The sequence below is a fragment of the Manis pentadactyla genome, chromosome 2 (assembly GCF_030020395.1).
Source record: "Manis pentadactyla isolate mManPen7 chromosome 2, mManPen7.hap1, whole genome shotgun sequence".
NCBI lineage: Eukaryota > Metazoa > Chordata > Mammalia > Pholidota > Manidae > Manis > Manis pentadactyla.
Window position 1 is genome coordinate 177,349,757 of NC_080020.1, and position 14,994 is coordinate 177,364,750.

The window sequence follows — 14,994 nt, forward strand, 5'->3', positions numbered from 1 at the left end:
TGATGAAATATTCTATAATGCTGAGAAAAATAACTCCTGAAACGTTTTTTCAAGAATATTCTATTTGTTAGAAAAAACAAAACTGGGAGACTCATAAATGATCTCCTAGAAATAAACACTAAGTGATGGAAAATAATTCCAGGAAGAAGGGATACAACATAAATGAATAGTGAGCAAGGAAACTTTTAAGTGAGAGTAAATCTAAAGCACTGATTCTCCAAAACTGTAATCATTAAAAAAATCTTAGCTATAGATCAATCCATGATAAACTAAAATGCTAGACAATATAACTTGGGAGTGGGTCAGCAGAGTTAAAACATTGTAAGCTCCTTTTTGTCATTGGGAAGGAGGAAAAATAACTTTGGACTGTTTAATATGCATGTTAAAAATTTTATTAATAGAAGATCACTAAAATATATGGTTTCCAAAACAATAGAAAAAAATGGAATTTGGAAGATTAATCCAAGCATATTGGGAGTGATCACAAAAAATGTAGGAGACGCATTAAAACACAGCCACAGAAAAGCTGAATGTGAGTGGAATGGATGGAGAAAGTCACACCAGGCAAGTCCTAATCCAAAGAAGGCTGAGGGAGCTATATTAATATGGCAAGATAGACTTTAGGCCAGAATGCATTACTAGAAAATAGTGCAGCTGCTGTGGAAAACAGTATGGCAGTTCTTAAAAAAGTTAAAACAATTACCATGTAATCCAGTAATTCCCTTCTGGGTACATAACTGATAGAATTGAGAACAAGGACTTAAAACAAATACTTATGTTTGTCAGTGTTTACAGCAGCATTATTTGCAATAGCCAAAAGTTAGAAACAACCTAAGTGTCCATCAACAGATGAATGGATAGAATGTGGTGTATATATAAAGTGGAATATTATTCAGTCCTAACAAGGAATGTGGTTCTCTTATATTCCAAAACATGGATGAATCTTGAAAACATAAGTGAAATAAGCTAGACATAAAAGTACAAATATTGTATAATTCTATTTAGAGAATATTTTTAATAAGCAAAGTTGTATAGAAAAAAGTGGACTAGAGGTTACAAGGGTCTGTCTCTGTACCAATTCAACATTGCCTGCGTTATGTACCTTATATAAGGATATCTGATATTGGGCAGTTCTGCTCTGTTTTTCTTCAAGAATCAGTTATTTTCCTTGTGCATTTACAGTTGACCTTTGAAAAACCGGGGTTTGATTTGTGCTGGTCCACTTACACAGGGATTTTTTTCAGTAACTATATATTAGAAAAATGTTTGGAATTCCAACAATTTGAAAATACATTTTCTCTAGCTTAATTTCTTGTAAAAATATAGTATATAACACATATACAAAATGTGTGTTGACTTTATATGTTATTGGTAAAGCTTCCAGTCAACAGTAGGCTATTATGTTTTTGGGGGTCAAAGGTCTTATGTGGAGTTTTTACTGCACTGAGGAGGGGGGGTTGGTGCTCCTAACTCCCACATTGTTCAAGGGTTAATTCTTATAGAAATTCTAGAAACAAGTTGCAGAAATACAATTGCTTAGATTTTTTTGGGATTGCATTTGTTTTATAGATGAATTATGGGAGAATTGACAGTTTTGCAATATTGAGCCTTCCAGTTTTTGGTGATGGTTTGAGCACATCTCTGTCTTCATGAATGACTCTAAGTTCTGTAATTTTAATCCATAGAGGCTGTAGTAGTCTGAATAATGACCCCCCAAAATATCAGGTCTTAATCCTTGGACTCTGTTAATGTTATCATCTGTAGTAAAAGGATCTTTGCAGATGCATTAAGTTAAGGATCTTGAGATGGATTATCCTGAATTCTCTGGGCAGGACCTAAATGTATCGTTACAAGTGGAAGGCAGAGGGAGATGTGATTCTAGAAGATGTGAAGGCAATTTGACTACAGAGGCAGACATTGGAGTGATGCAACCACAAACCGAGGAATGCAAGCAGCTGCCAGAAAATGGAAGAGGCAAGAAACAGGTTTTTCCCTAGAGTCTCCAGAGGGAGTGTGGTCCTATCAACACCTTGATTTCAACTCAGTGATACTGATTTTGGATTTCTGGCCTCCAGAACTATGAGACAACAAATTCTGCCTGTTATTTTAAATTGTCAAGTTTGTGGTAATTTATTACAGCAGCCACAAAGATACTGACTCAGAGGACTTGCACGTCTTGTTATATTTATTCCTAGGTACTCGATAATTTTTGTTTTTATAAATGATATATATATTTTTAAATGTACATTTCCCATGACTTTGTTGCTGGTGTAGAAAATACAATGAAATTTTATGTTGAGTTTTGTTTGCTGCAACCTTGCTTAACTCATTAATTCTAATGGATTTTTCTATGTGTCAAATCATGCTACCTATAAATAAGATCAGGTTTGTTTCTTCCCTACTAATCCTTACACAATAAAACAACAAAAAACAAAAAAAACTTGTTTTGCTATGCTGCCTATGACATCAGTACAATTTGAAAAGAAATAGTAATGAAAATTTCCTTCTGTTTCTGATCTCAAAGGTAAACTTCCAAGATTTTACTATTAAGTATTAAATTAGCTATAGATTTTTGTAGACAATCAGGCTAAGGAAGTTTTATTGTTTTTCCCTATTCTTGGTTTGCCAAGATGCCTTAAATATTAATGGTATTGTGAGTTATAGGAAATATGTATTTGGTCCCTGCCCAGTTTCTAACACAGAGATCCAAAATTAGATGTCATCACTTGGAATTTCCTAAGTGATGAGAATGCTGAGGGTGTCTCCTGTTATGTTAATGAGGTGACTTTTGGAAAGCTACTAGGTCACCTAAGGATAGAGGTTGGTTGCTAGGGGAACCAAACCCCGGTGACCCAGGTGCTTAGAGGGTTGGAATTTTCAGTCCCACCCCTTGATTTCTGGGGAGGGGAGAGGTGCTAGAGGTTGAATCAATCACCAGCAGCCAATGATTTAGTCAACCTTGCCTATGTGATGAAGACTCCATAGATACCTAAAAAGAGGGGTTTGGATAGCTCTTGGGTTGGTGAACACATGATGGTGCAAGGAGAGTGGTGCCCCTGGAGAGGGCATGGGAGTTCTGTACCCCTTCCCACAAACCCTGTTCTCTGCTGTTGATTCATATCCTTTGTAATTGATCAGTAATTTAGCAAGTAAGTGGGTTTCCTGAGTTCTGTGAGCCACTCTAGCAAATTAATCAAACCCAAGAAGTGGGTGTGGGAACCTCTGATTTACAGCCAATCAGAAGCACAGGTAACAGCCAGGGTTTTCTATAAGCACCTGAATTTTTGGGGCAGGCTTATGGGACTGAGCCCTTAATCTGTAGATTCTGATGCTATCTCTGGGTATAGTGTCGGAATTGAGTTAATTGCTTGGTGCTGTGGGAAAACCCCCCCCACAAAACGGAATTGGCATCAAATCATTAATATAGTTCAAATATAACACTGAAGAAAGTAATGATGTAAAAGACTTGATTTACACAAATACTTGTTTAGCTTCTCCCTACTCAGCTGGTGCCAGAGCTAAGCAGAGGAATCATTTTCCTGATGTGATGCTTGGACTGAAACACCCCAGAATAAGCCAATTTGCCCTTGTCTTGCCAATGGGTTTCAGCCCCGGGCAAGTTCGCTATGGATTCAGTGTGACCAAAGAAAATGACAGCAAAACGTTCTTGGGGTGAAAGGGTTATACCCAACTTTATTTCCAGGTGGCAGGTCAGTCACTAAAATCCCGTTCACTCAGAGCAAGTCTGCATGCAGCAAGCCGGTCTCTGCCTCTGGGCCCCTCTGTCCTCACAGCCGTCCCGCACAGCCATCCTCCGGGCCTCTGCACAGTCATCCCACACAGCCGTCCTCTGGGCCTCTGTCCTCGGCACTGCCACCACTCCAGCCTCTGCTCTGCTCTCCTATCCTGCAGCCTTGCAACGCTGCCATGGTGTCGTGCCCAGACCACTGGGCAGAACTCTTTATATAGAGTCAACAGCCATGTATTGCCCACAGGGGTGCAGGGAGCTAGTCAACCATGGCCAGGTGAGAACTCTCATTTTATCCACAGCCCTTCTCTAAAGCCATTTTTGACTTCCACTTAACTTGGATTGAGTTGGAAATAAGTGAATTGAATTCTGTGTTGAGACTGAAAAAAACATAATGATTTGGGGTCTTGAAGTTCTTCAACACTTATTACCTGAAAGAATGTCGATAAGTGAGCTTTTACTTCTATATTATATATAACATGGAAGGTAAAACTTCCCAGAGATGTGAATGGGAAGTAGGTAATTGAGAGAGAAGGTATTACCTATTCTCTATTAAATTATGAACTTTAAAAACTTCAAAAAGTAAGTGAAACTATATAGTAAACTAAGTTACTGTTAGAAAAAGCATAAAAACCTAAACGTGATTTATCCCCACCAGGAGGTTTAAACATTTTAACAGTAAGGTATTAACAAAGGGTCACGTGGTGGAAAATATGCCAGGAAGCTGCTCAGGCTGAGTGGGGGTTGGGGGGAGAATTGCTAAGGACCTGGCTATACCTGTTTGAGAAGAGAAAGAAGTTTTAAACCTACCAATGAAATTAAGACAAATGTAAGAGAAGGCCTAATATGCATATAACTGGCTTAGGTGATGTCCGAGAAAGAATATGAACCCTGTAGTACTCAGCCAGTGAGGAACCAGGGGAGGGACTTGCATAGTAGGGAATTAATTACTTGTGCCAAGTGCCCCAGGTGTGCCTGCTTACCAGTCACCCTATCTTGCAAGACCGTCATTAAAGCCTCGCCCCGCTGTTCTCTGTCTCCATGTCCACTTACTGAGTTTGGACCAGTGAGTGTGTTTCTCACAGTTACCAAAAAAAAGAGAAATCCAAAATTTAAGTTGACTTAATAAATAACTTTAACTTGATTCATTGCAACATCACGGTATCTCTGCAGGTCTGGCTTCCCTAGTATCTCATGGAGAACATTTCAGGTAAAAGTCAAATTTGATGCCTGGCCATAAATATTACGCTTCTTATTTCCAGTTAATTTCACTTCTTTCTTTTATATTATCAATGCTCCTGTCCTTTTGAACATTGGAATGTGGATTGCAATGTGGCAAATGTTAAGAAGTGGGAAAAGCTGTTGGAAAATAATCTGAGGTCAATTTACTTTTCTCTTGGACTAGAGTACTCCTTTGGCCCAGCGCTTGCGCCCGCGTCATCTGCCTCAGGCGGGTGATGCCGGGGTTCTGGTTTGTGGAGCCGATGAATGAGCTTCACAAACAGTCAAGGTAGGAGAGCAAGGTACAGGCTTTTATTTAGAGATAAAGTGAAAGGACAGAGCTCCTGGCTCACGCCAGGAGGGGACAAGAGAGTCCGTAGTGGTGCGTTGTCTAGGGGGTTTTATAGGCAGTTGAGGATTTCTTGAGAACATGAAAAAAACTTAGGGGTGTGGACTTGTTAAGTGGTCCCTGAATATTAAAAATTAACTTAACGTAGGGAATTTCCTGCCTTGATTTCTTTCTGGGACACCGGTGCCTTGGTCCGGGAGCACATCAAAAGGTTTCCTGCCCAGCCCCCAAGGTGGGCTGAGGTATTGTCTGTTTGCTAAAGAATCTTGCCTCTTGAACTACCTGGGTGTTAAAATGCAATCTTATCTTTGAGATGGAATTCTTCCTGCCTTTTACCATGGCATTTACAGCTGGGTCTGCATGCTAAGTTAGTTGCTCAGTTTGCAAAATCACCTCGTCAGATCTGAAGGAGGAAAGACAGCATATAGGCCTGGGCCTTTTAGCATGCTAAAGTGAATCTTACACATGGTTACAAATGATTAGCATAATAAAACATGTGCTACTCTTCTTTATCTGGGGAACATTAACTGATCTCACTGAAGAATGATTCTAGAGCTTAATGTTTAACATACAGTTTTAGTAGGGGGGGTTTCCTTGCATGTAGTTACATTGCTCTGACTGCAAATATCCGGCCCTGCCCCCTCCGGAGGCCCTCACCCTACTCTGACTACATCCACGGTCCCTGTCTCATGGGCAGAGGAAAGCGAGGCTGCCACTGCTTCATTCTGTAGTGGTGTCTCTTGTAGGATGGATCAGGGATCCCCACATGGGTATAAGTGGGGTCAGACATGTTTGGACAAGTCTGAATGGGTGGGCTGGACCCCCAGAAGCCTATTTGGTGAGGGCTTGAGCAGACTTCAGCTGCTGGAGGGGAGGGTAGTCCTGAGAAGATCCAGGTTCACCACTTAGACCAGCCCTTGGATACATGGCTGAGGTCTTTGGATGTCAGGGGCATCTTCTGCTAAACATGACAGTGGGCACAGCAGTTTGGGCATGTTGAGAGGTACACACAGGGAAGTGAGGGCTTCTCCGCAGCGTCACCACGTCCCACCAAGTGCCCTGCCTTCTGGGGAGAGCTCAGAGGTGACAGGTAGCTCTCTGGACATTGCCAAGGGGACAGGCCACGCTGCACCTAGCAGTGGATTTGTTCGGGCACATCGATGTGCACCTTCTAAAATATTCGGGAGCCCTTCCGCAGAGACTAAAGGCCTCTGAAGGCAGGCGGGAGAAAACCCCAGAGAGAATCTGAGTTACTGCCGGCCATATATTAAGGTTATTTCATTGGCCTTGCAGCCTTGTGGGGCCCAAGGAAACTTGGGTTACATAAAAAAGGAAAAGCATACTGTAGTTGGCAAACAAAATATGTCTTTGTGTGTGTGTATGTGTGAGAAATGAGCTTTCATTTAGCAGCTTTGGCAGTGGTTTCAGCCAGTCTCCAGTACTTTTTAAATGATATTTTCTGAGCCTGGAAACCAAGCAGGCAGATCATGGAATTTTGGCTGGAGATGTTTTTTAAAAATGTGGGCTAGCAGTGAAAAGGAAGGCAGGAATTTGGGAGGCCTTTATGGGCTGCATAGCAAACCAAGCAGGGTTTCCATGGTGGTGCTTCTACTGTTTATACAAACAAAGGTTTTTCCTGACAAATGTACTTCATATTTAATAGTCCTTAATCCACAGGGCCTATTCTCTTTGTGGGTAGCTAGTTCATGCCATTTGGACTTGCGTAGAGTTTTATTATTGTGTATGGTTGTTTTTCAGGTACCCAATACACTTCAGAATTAAGTGTTAAGTGCTGATATCTTGAAGTGCAAAGGTGAAAGGTGTTTGTGAAGAGAGATTAACCTGCAATAAGAATGGTAAAATAGGCTTTTCATGGACTCAAAGTCTATTGAACCAGCCTACAGTGAGCATTCAGAAGTATAGACTGATATTTTAATTCTGTCCACATGTCTGGCAGAACTTGGACTCCACCTACCTAACTTCTTCATTTCTTGTAAGACCACTGCACCCCTCCCAGTCAACCACACTTCATGTTGCCAGCCTGAGATGTTGCCCTCTCGGCCCATATCCAATCATCTGCAAAGTCTTAACAAGCTCTTGTAGTGTAAGAGGACTCACTTGGTTGTAAGTAATGAAAACCCTACTCATTTGAACCAAAGCACAAAAGCAGATTTATTGGATCGGGTAACTGGAACGGCAGGTATAGTCCAGCCTCAGGAATTGTTGGATCAAGCATACATGCCCATCTCTCCAGAGGGTGCCAGATTCTGGCACATCTGACATTGTTCCCACGGTTTCTAGGAAGATCCAACCCATCTAGAAACTTAAGGTATGAGATAAGGAACTTGAGTGCTTTCAGGCATCCTTTTCCTAGGAATGTGGAGTGATCAGGAATCTCTCAAGCTTGGATAGAGCTGTTCGCACTTCCCTCCTTCCTGAACATCTAGACACATCTCTAGAGCTATCCAGAGGCTCAGAGAAGCCTTTGGGGATTTCTTCAGTTGCTGCCTCATCACTGCCCTGAGGTCTCCAAGGTCAGCAGGGAGTACCGAAGGCCCGTATCCAGCTGTGACCACCAGACTTCTCTGCTGATGCCCCTTCCAGGGTTTGCCTAATAAATAATGGTTCTATTCCAAGTCTGCCAAAGTGAATGATGTGTGTGTGCATGGCACCCGGACTCCAGTGATCCAGATGAACCCCAGTTATGTCCCCTGGGTGTCCCCAGGAGCAGCCAATCTGGAGAACATCTGTTAGCTTGATTGCCCTAACTTCAGGCCCCCTCCCAGCTACAGGACCTCAGTGTCCCCCACCATCCTGAATAACACAGGCATTTCTGGAAGTCCTCAGGAGTTTTGCTCATGTGTTTGGAAACAAATCCATTCATACCTTCTGCCGGGACTGGGTTGGATGTCTGCACACCTGTGGTGCCTGCTCCTCAGGGCCGTGTGTGGCTGCAGGAACTCCTCTCTGGTCACCACAAAGTTGCAGATCCTTGAGGTACTAATGGCTCAGCTGCTGGAGTGGGTGGGGCTGGGACAGCACACCGTGATTGCCCTCTCATCCTTTGCTCCACTGTCTCCTGTTTGGGTTTCTCCTCCTCCAGGTCCTCCTCCACCTCAACACCACAGGTCCTACCTTCCAGGCTTCCATATTCACCACATGTTATTTTAGTGAGGCCCCAAAAGACCTCCAGGGTCACAGAGCTGGTTGGTGACCCCCAGGGCTGGGATCCAGATGTCCTCATTCTCTGATTTTCCCCTTTATAACGATGAACACCTTTTCTTTCAAAAATAATATCTGAGAGAACTGTTGGTTTCAAATGTAAAAAAAAAAAAGAAGAAAGAGGCACCTTGTAAATATAGCATGGGTTTTAGTTTTGAGAATCTAATTTGAGAACCTTGGGGAGGGGAGTGGAATGATATGAGGGCTATTTGCTTGAGGGCCCTGAGGAGGAGGGCTTCTCCAGACAGCACCAACTTGATCTAAAGACAGTCGCTTGTGGCAGAGGGAAAGGCCCAGCTCTGGGGGGGACAGGGCAGCCGAGCTCAGTCCACAGGGGCCTCACGCAGGGACCAGACTGGAGCTCAGAACTGAAAGTTTGGGGATGAGCGGGAGAGCAGCGCACAGAGAAAGAGTCTCGTTGGTGGGAGAAAATGGGGAGTGGCCCGGAGTGGCCCAGACTCTCTGGGATTCTTTGAATTAGTAGGTTGGAACTTGTGCGGTTCACGATACCCACAGTTCTGCAGGTGGGGCTGAGCCAGAAAAATGCCGCTTTGTGCTGTTACTGCGACTTTCTTGTACCCATCTCCAGGTGGGTGTGACCTGCGGAAGGAAGCAGAGGGTCATTCCGGCGGACAAAGCAGTGAAGTTCGGGGTAATAACCTGAGGGGAGGGGGAATGATGCAAGTTGCTGCGGCCGAGAGGCCACAAGGGGGCAGTGCTTCCCAAGCCTTGGTCAAAACGGGCACAATCCCTTGGGAGTCGGGAGCACGAAAAGAAATGTAGCCACGCTGCACAGCCCTTTATCCTTTATATGTATGTATTCCTCTGGGAGGCGCAGCGCGCCTGCGATAACCACGCGTGAACTGTCCTGGGAGGCTGAGGTGGCGGTGTGTCCAGAGCCAACCCACAGAGGCACCCTGGGGCGCCTCTCGCGCTGCACTCCCGGGGGCACCTGGCGGCCGCCTCCGAGCCCTTCTCCCCGCTTGGGCTCCCACCGCCACGGCCTGCCCTCCCTCCCCTTCCAGAAATACCTCGTGAGCTGCCACTGAGCAGCAGGCACTTTTTGAGGCCCTGCAGGTACTGATCGTGTGGAATTTAGGTTCTGGAAGGTAGGTGCTGAGGTCTCTCTTGTCACCTGGGCACCGCCTGCACCTGTGCCTGGAGCCCCAACACACCCTGTCAAACGGAAGATGCTGCAGTCGCCCCAGGCCTGCCTTTAGAAGGACCAGTGACAGAGGGCCTTCAGTCCGGACATGAATATTTGTCTTCCGCATCCCCGGGTGTGGCTGGGGAATAACCCGGAATGGTGATCGAGTGACAGGAGCTGCAGGGGCACCGAATGAGCACAAGGGGGAGTTTGGAGACACAGGGAGTGGGGGGTGGAGGTGGTGGCTGTGATCACACAGTTCAACGGTTATTTCTTTAGGGCTCCAGTAGTCACAGTGACAGGGCAATCACAGTATTGCTTTGGATGAGCTCCCTCCCCACAGTGACCAGAAAATTCCCCAGAGTGCTCTGAACACAGAGAGAAATAACTCACCTGCAAGGTGCGGCCATCCTGCCTTCCCCCAGCATCAGAGCAGGAGTAAAGGAGCTGTTGTGTGCAGGGCATCTGCCCCAGACTGGAAACTGTTCTCCTCTGTGCTTTAGTTATCTGTGGTTTCTGTCGGCCTCCTTCACTGGATCCAGGAAGTGGTTGTTGCCTGGGAGAACTAGACCCAGAGTCCTGGCTTCTTGTAGAAGGAGGAGCAGCTGTGAATTGGGGTTCCTGACTGATGGATGATCACCATAGGTGGGTGTGTTAAATTAGGTGCTGGATTTACACACAAAAAGCCCTTCTTAAGTTGTGCAAAGCCTCATGCCCTCTCTCTTTCTTACCTTTTGGTGACTAAGGCTCACATCGTGTCCACCATTTTCAATCCTCACAGAGCTGGGTTGAGAAGATAATTCCAGAAGTTGACACAGCTACCTTCTACAGAAGTTTGTATGTCTGACATTTGATTGCAAATTGCAGCGGTCCAAGGCTTTGAAGCTCAAGTGTTGAAAGTAAGAAAATGAATCTATCTGTAAATATCTTTCTCCTAAAAGTTTGTTCGCTCATCTCTTTTCTTTTTGGCTGCTACCCCTTTGGCACAGGTCAGCAAAGCTGGGACATTTCTCCGTGCACAGCACAATGCAGACCAGAAAAGAATGTGGATCTCCCCAAGGTGAGCATGCTGTCTGTCTCAGGCTCCTGGGCTGGGGAGTGACCAGGACATTTGTCTCTGGCATAGCTAAAATGAGGGTCCAAGGTGAGTGAGATTTTGGCCTTGATTTGGAAGTTGGATTTGGTTATTCGAAACATTTCTGAATTCCTGGGCACAGAGGTAGCTTTGGAACTCTACGACTCACTTAATGTCTGCATCTTGCTCCATGAGCAACGGTCCTGACGGAGAGAAGGGCAGATGTGCAGCCCCTTGGGTGGCTAGCTCTTCAGCTAATCTGCACGGCTGGTTTGCAAGGACTGGCTTGTCAGCTGTCTGGCTGAGAGCTGATCTGAAAGGACCTGGGCTAGAATATGGCAGAGCAGGGAGTGCCAGCCACACCCAACTGTAGATTCACCTGCATCAGTCATGCCTCACTCAGCCTTGACTCCTGAAATGCCTGACCGGCTTGCCATTGTTTGACCAGTATGTGTGACTCTCAGCGGTTACTTGCTAGTATAAACCCATGTTTCAGTCAACTTCACAGCCTATTACCCGTGCAGGGCCCCTTACCCCACCCCTAACCCCCCCAGCATGCTGCACCTTCCTGAGTCTCACTCAGCCTCCTGCCATATAAGAGTTGGTCATGTGTGGTCCTGGCTGTGCCTCCGAATCATGTCATCTCGTGGCTGCCCTGGCCTGGGACAGGGACCACTGCTTTCTTTCCTGCTATTCCATGGGAAGAGCTGTGTAAGCTTTTCTCTTCACGTCCAGCAGCGCAGCTGAGAGCAGGCTGACGTTTTGAATAGGACTGTCCTGGAGGCTTGGACGAGTGGACAGCAGTGAGATTCAGAGTGTCCTGGCTACCCACTGACCAGATGTGGCGGCTCTTAGGGTCACAGGCCTGTTCTCAGGAGCGTGGGCCTCCCTGCAGAGTTCTGACTGCCATCCTCTCTTCCCCAAAGAGAGGGCCCTGTCTGCCCTCCCTACACCCAGGCTGTCAGTCAGGATAGAGAGTGGAGACTTGAATTCATCTATGGGACAGACCTTACTTTGTCCCCAGACCCAGAGAGAAGAGGAAATGCCTTTTCACCACAGCCCAGTGCTAGATCCTCTCATTTCCTGTGCTGGGACCTGCCTTTACCAGGACATCTGACAGAGGGGCCGTTCATCCAGGTCCGAAAGGACTGCTCCACCACCAGGACAGCCCTGCTCCTGGGCCCTGGAGAATGGGTGTCACCGAGCCCAGGGCACTGGCTTCATCTCTGTGTGGGCCATGTTGAGGGGCCAGTCCCTCCACATCAGGTAGCACTCACGTTTGCCCAGAACATCTACGCCTGGGTTCCTGGTGGCTGCACAGTCTCTGGGGGTCATATGTGGGCCTTTGCTGCTCTCAGGGTGGTTTCCTCAGAAAAAGGCAAATCTGCCTCTGGGACGGATTTAAGAATTACTCTGCCTTATGGACATCAGCTGTTTGGAGCCTTGGAGAGCAGCTCATCCAGAGCCAGAAAGTTTCCAGGCTCAGGAGCCAGCTAGGCCTCCAGGTGGGTCCTGTGCGCACGTCTGTCCCTGCTCACCACACCAGCCCTGTTAAAGCTCTCCATTCCCTCCAGACCTCCTGCCCTACCACCTGCCCTCCATTCTTGTCAGCTGCCCTCATTTGGGGAGAAAATGTAACCAGAAACCTGGCACCTCAGGCTTCTATCCACACAACTCTGCACAGAGGCATGGTGGCTCCCGGCCTCTCCTCCCTTTCTCCTGCCACACGGGGGCTCACTGCCCCACCAAGCCTGGCTCTCCCGTATTCAGACTGCTGGCTGTGGAAGGCAGGCTCTAGAAAGTCTCTGGTTCCACCTGGTTTGCCCTCGCTTGCTCCTTCATTTACTTGCTCCCCTGGAAGCTGGTGGTCATGTGGGTGGTCATGTATGGAGAGGTCCACGAAGACAGGAACTGAGGGCAGCCTTGAGCCCACAGCCAGCAAGGAACTGATTTCCTCAGTCCAACAGCCTGAGAGGAACGGAATCCTGCCAAGAACCATGTGAGTCAGCCAGGAAGCGGGCCCTGCCTCAGCTGAGCCTTCAGATGAGACTGCAGTCCTGGCCGACACCATGAGCCGGAAGACCCAAGAAAGCCTGCCCCGATTCCCTACTCATAAGACCTGTGAAATAATAATGCTTATTATGTTAAACAGCTTAATTTTGGAGTAATTTACAACATAGCTATAGATAACAAATACAGTGGCTCTCAGACTTGTCAATTTCTCAGCCCTGAAAATGTTGAAAAACTTTGGGGATCCACATTCCACATTAAGTTGCCACCTTTTTATTTTATAAAATAAAGACTTGAAAAGTGACAACCAATTTTTACTCTTTATTATTTTTATGAAAAGGAGCACCTTTTCATTTTTATTGTTTTTTTTATCACAGTGTTTGTACATACAAATCATCCATTTAAAATCTGAGGAATTTTGATGACTTTAAATAATTGTATATTAACTTCCATAATCAAGATAGGGAATGGCTTCCTCATCCTAGCAAGTTTACCCATACTTCTTTGCAGTCAGTCCCCTCCTTCCAGCCTGGGCCCCATGCAACCTCCCATCTGCTCAAGAGGAAGACCTCACTTCCCTGTCGTGTGGGTCTCTCCGTAGGGCAGCTCCCAACGTGGCAGTGGACTTCATCAGAGTGAGCACGCTAGAGAGGCCAGAGAAAGTGCGAGTAAGACACTTTATAGAAGGTGACAGTCCTATAATCTAATCTCAGAAGTGACATCCTATGACTTATCTCTATTCCCCCAATTAGAAGTATGTCAGAGGTCCAGCCTGCTTGGACTCAATGGGAATCAGTGGGGGGTGCTCCATCGCAGCTCAAATATCAGAAGATGGTGGTCCTGGGAGCCATGTTAGGAGAGGCCCGCCATTGAGTTCTCTTTTGGCTCAGGGTATTTCGTCTTGCAGGAACTTCGATCAATCAGCCAAAGCAGTCAATGGTTAGAAGGCAGATAAACAAGCTGCCAAGTCTTTGTGCTGTCTTCCCCTCTCCTGCACTGCTCTCTTTTTTGCTAGCATTGATTTCAGGGTTTTTAAGCACAGATGATGAAGCTGCAGACAGTGGAAGGACCAAGTTTCCTCTTTGACCTTTTGAGGCGAGAGAGCTGGTTCTCAAGGCTGCCTTTCCGCTCCTTGTCTGACTAGTTGCCAATGGTTTGGCTTTGCCCTGTGGTTTGTTGACACGGCTGGGAAAAGAAGATGACTTAGCCCATCCAAGCTGCTAGGCTGTATGAAGCACTGGCAGGGCTGATGTCTAAGTGAATCATCAGTCAAAATAAGCCATAACCAGTGTAATGAGCAGAAATCCATGTTTTTGCTACAGATGCACCATGACAAATCACACTGTGCCTTTGCATGTGCTGTTCCCCCTGCCTGCCCTCCCCACCCATCCACCCTTCCCAGTGCCCTTCATGCACCTTCCCAACTGTTCCTGTCCACACAGCTCTTTCCCTTGCTTCTCTGAGGTTTTGGAGCAGCTAGTGTCTATGCCATCCAGTTTAGCCCCTGATTCTATCCTGGCTCCTGAGGTGCTTCATTTCCCATGTGTGACCATCTGCCCTGCCTCTGTAAGCTTCTTCCGGGTGAGCCCTGTTGTCTGATTCTTTCAGACCCATGGGTACCCAGCCCAGGGGATTGCTCACTGGTATTGGAGGCCAGAGGCCTGGTCAGGTCTTATATTTGATGCCTCCCCAAGCTCCTTGCACAGTGGCTGTCTGCGGTAGGCTTTCCTAAGTGAAGGTATTTGTGCAGATGGGACCTGCTATGGAGAGGGCCTGCACCTCTTCCTGATGGTGCTATGGTGTGGGCTGAACTTGCTTTCACTCACCCCCGTCTCTGCTCATTTCACACGTCCTGGTCCATGTCACCATGTGTCCCCATGATGCTGGCACTCACAGGGCATCCGGGTCACACTTGCTCTTCTGGGGTGGCCTCGGGTGCATTGCCTGTGTGGTGATGCCCAGGCTAGAGAAAACTCTCTGCCTATGGAATGGAAACCTGGATCTTTATTTCTGGGCAAGCACCCCTTGCTCCCCAGGATTCCTACCTTTTGGAAAAGGCAGCTGTGTTTCTTTGTAGGAAGTAGACAGCAAATGCATGTGAGAACCGCAGGGAAGAGCATGGCCATTGCTCGGGGGCTCCCTGCACAGGCACAGCCTGGGTGCCCGACCCAGGGTCCAGGTGAGGGTGCTGACAGAGGAGTTGGCCTGTGCAAGGGCCAGAC

At 46.6% G+C, this 14,994-nt stretch overlaps 1 long non-coding RNA gene across 1 annotated transcript; it reads left to right on the forward strand.

The window, feature by feature from the left end:
- The first annotated feature begins 10,208 nt into the window (after positions 1-10,208).
- Positions 10,209-13,069, forward strand: LOC130682577 (uncharacterized). Its single transcript, XR_008995817.1, has 4 exons — positions 10,209-10,332; positions 10,434-10,586; positions 10,677-10,747; positions 11,787-13,069. It is a non-coding gene; the product is annotated as an uncharacterized LOC130682577 (long non-coding RNA).
- The last annotated feature ends 1,925 nt before the right edge of the window (positions 13,070-14,994 follow it).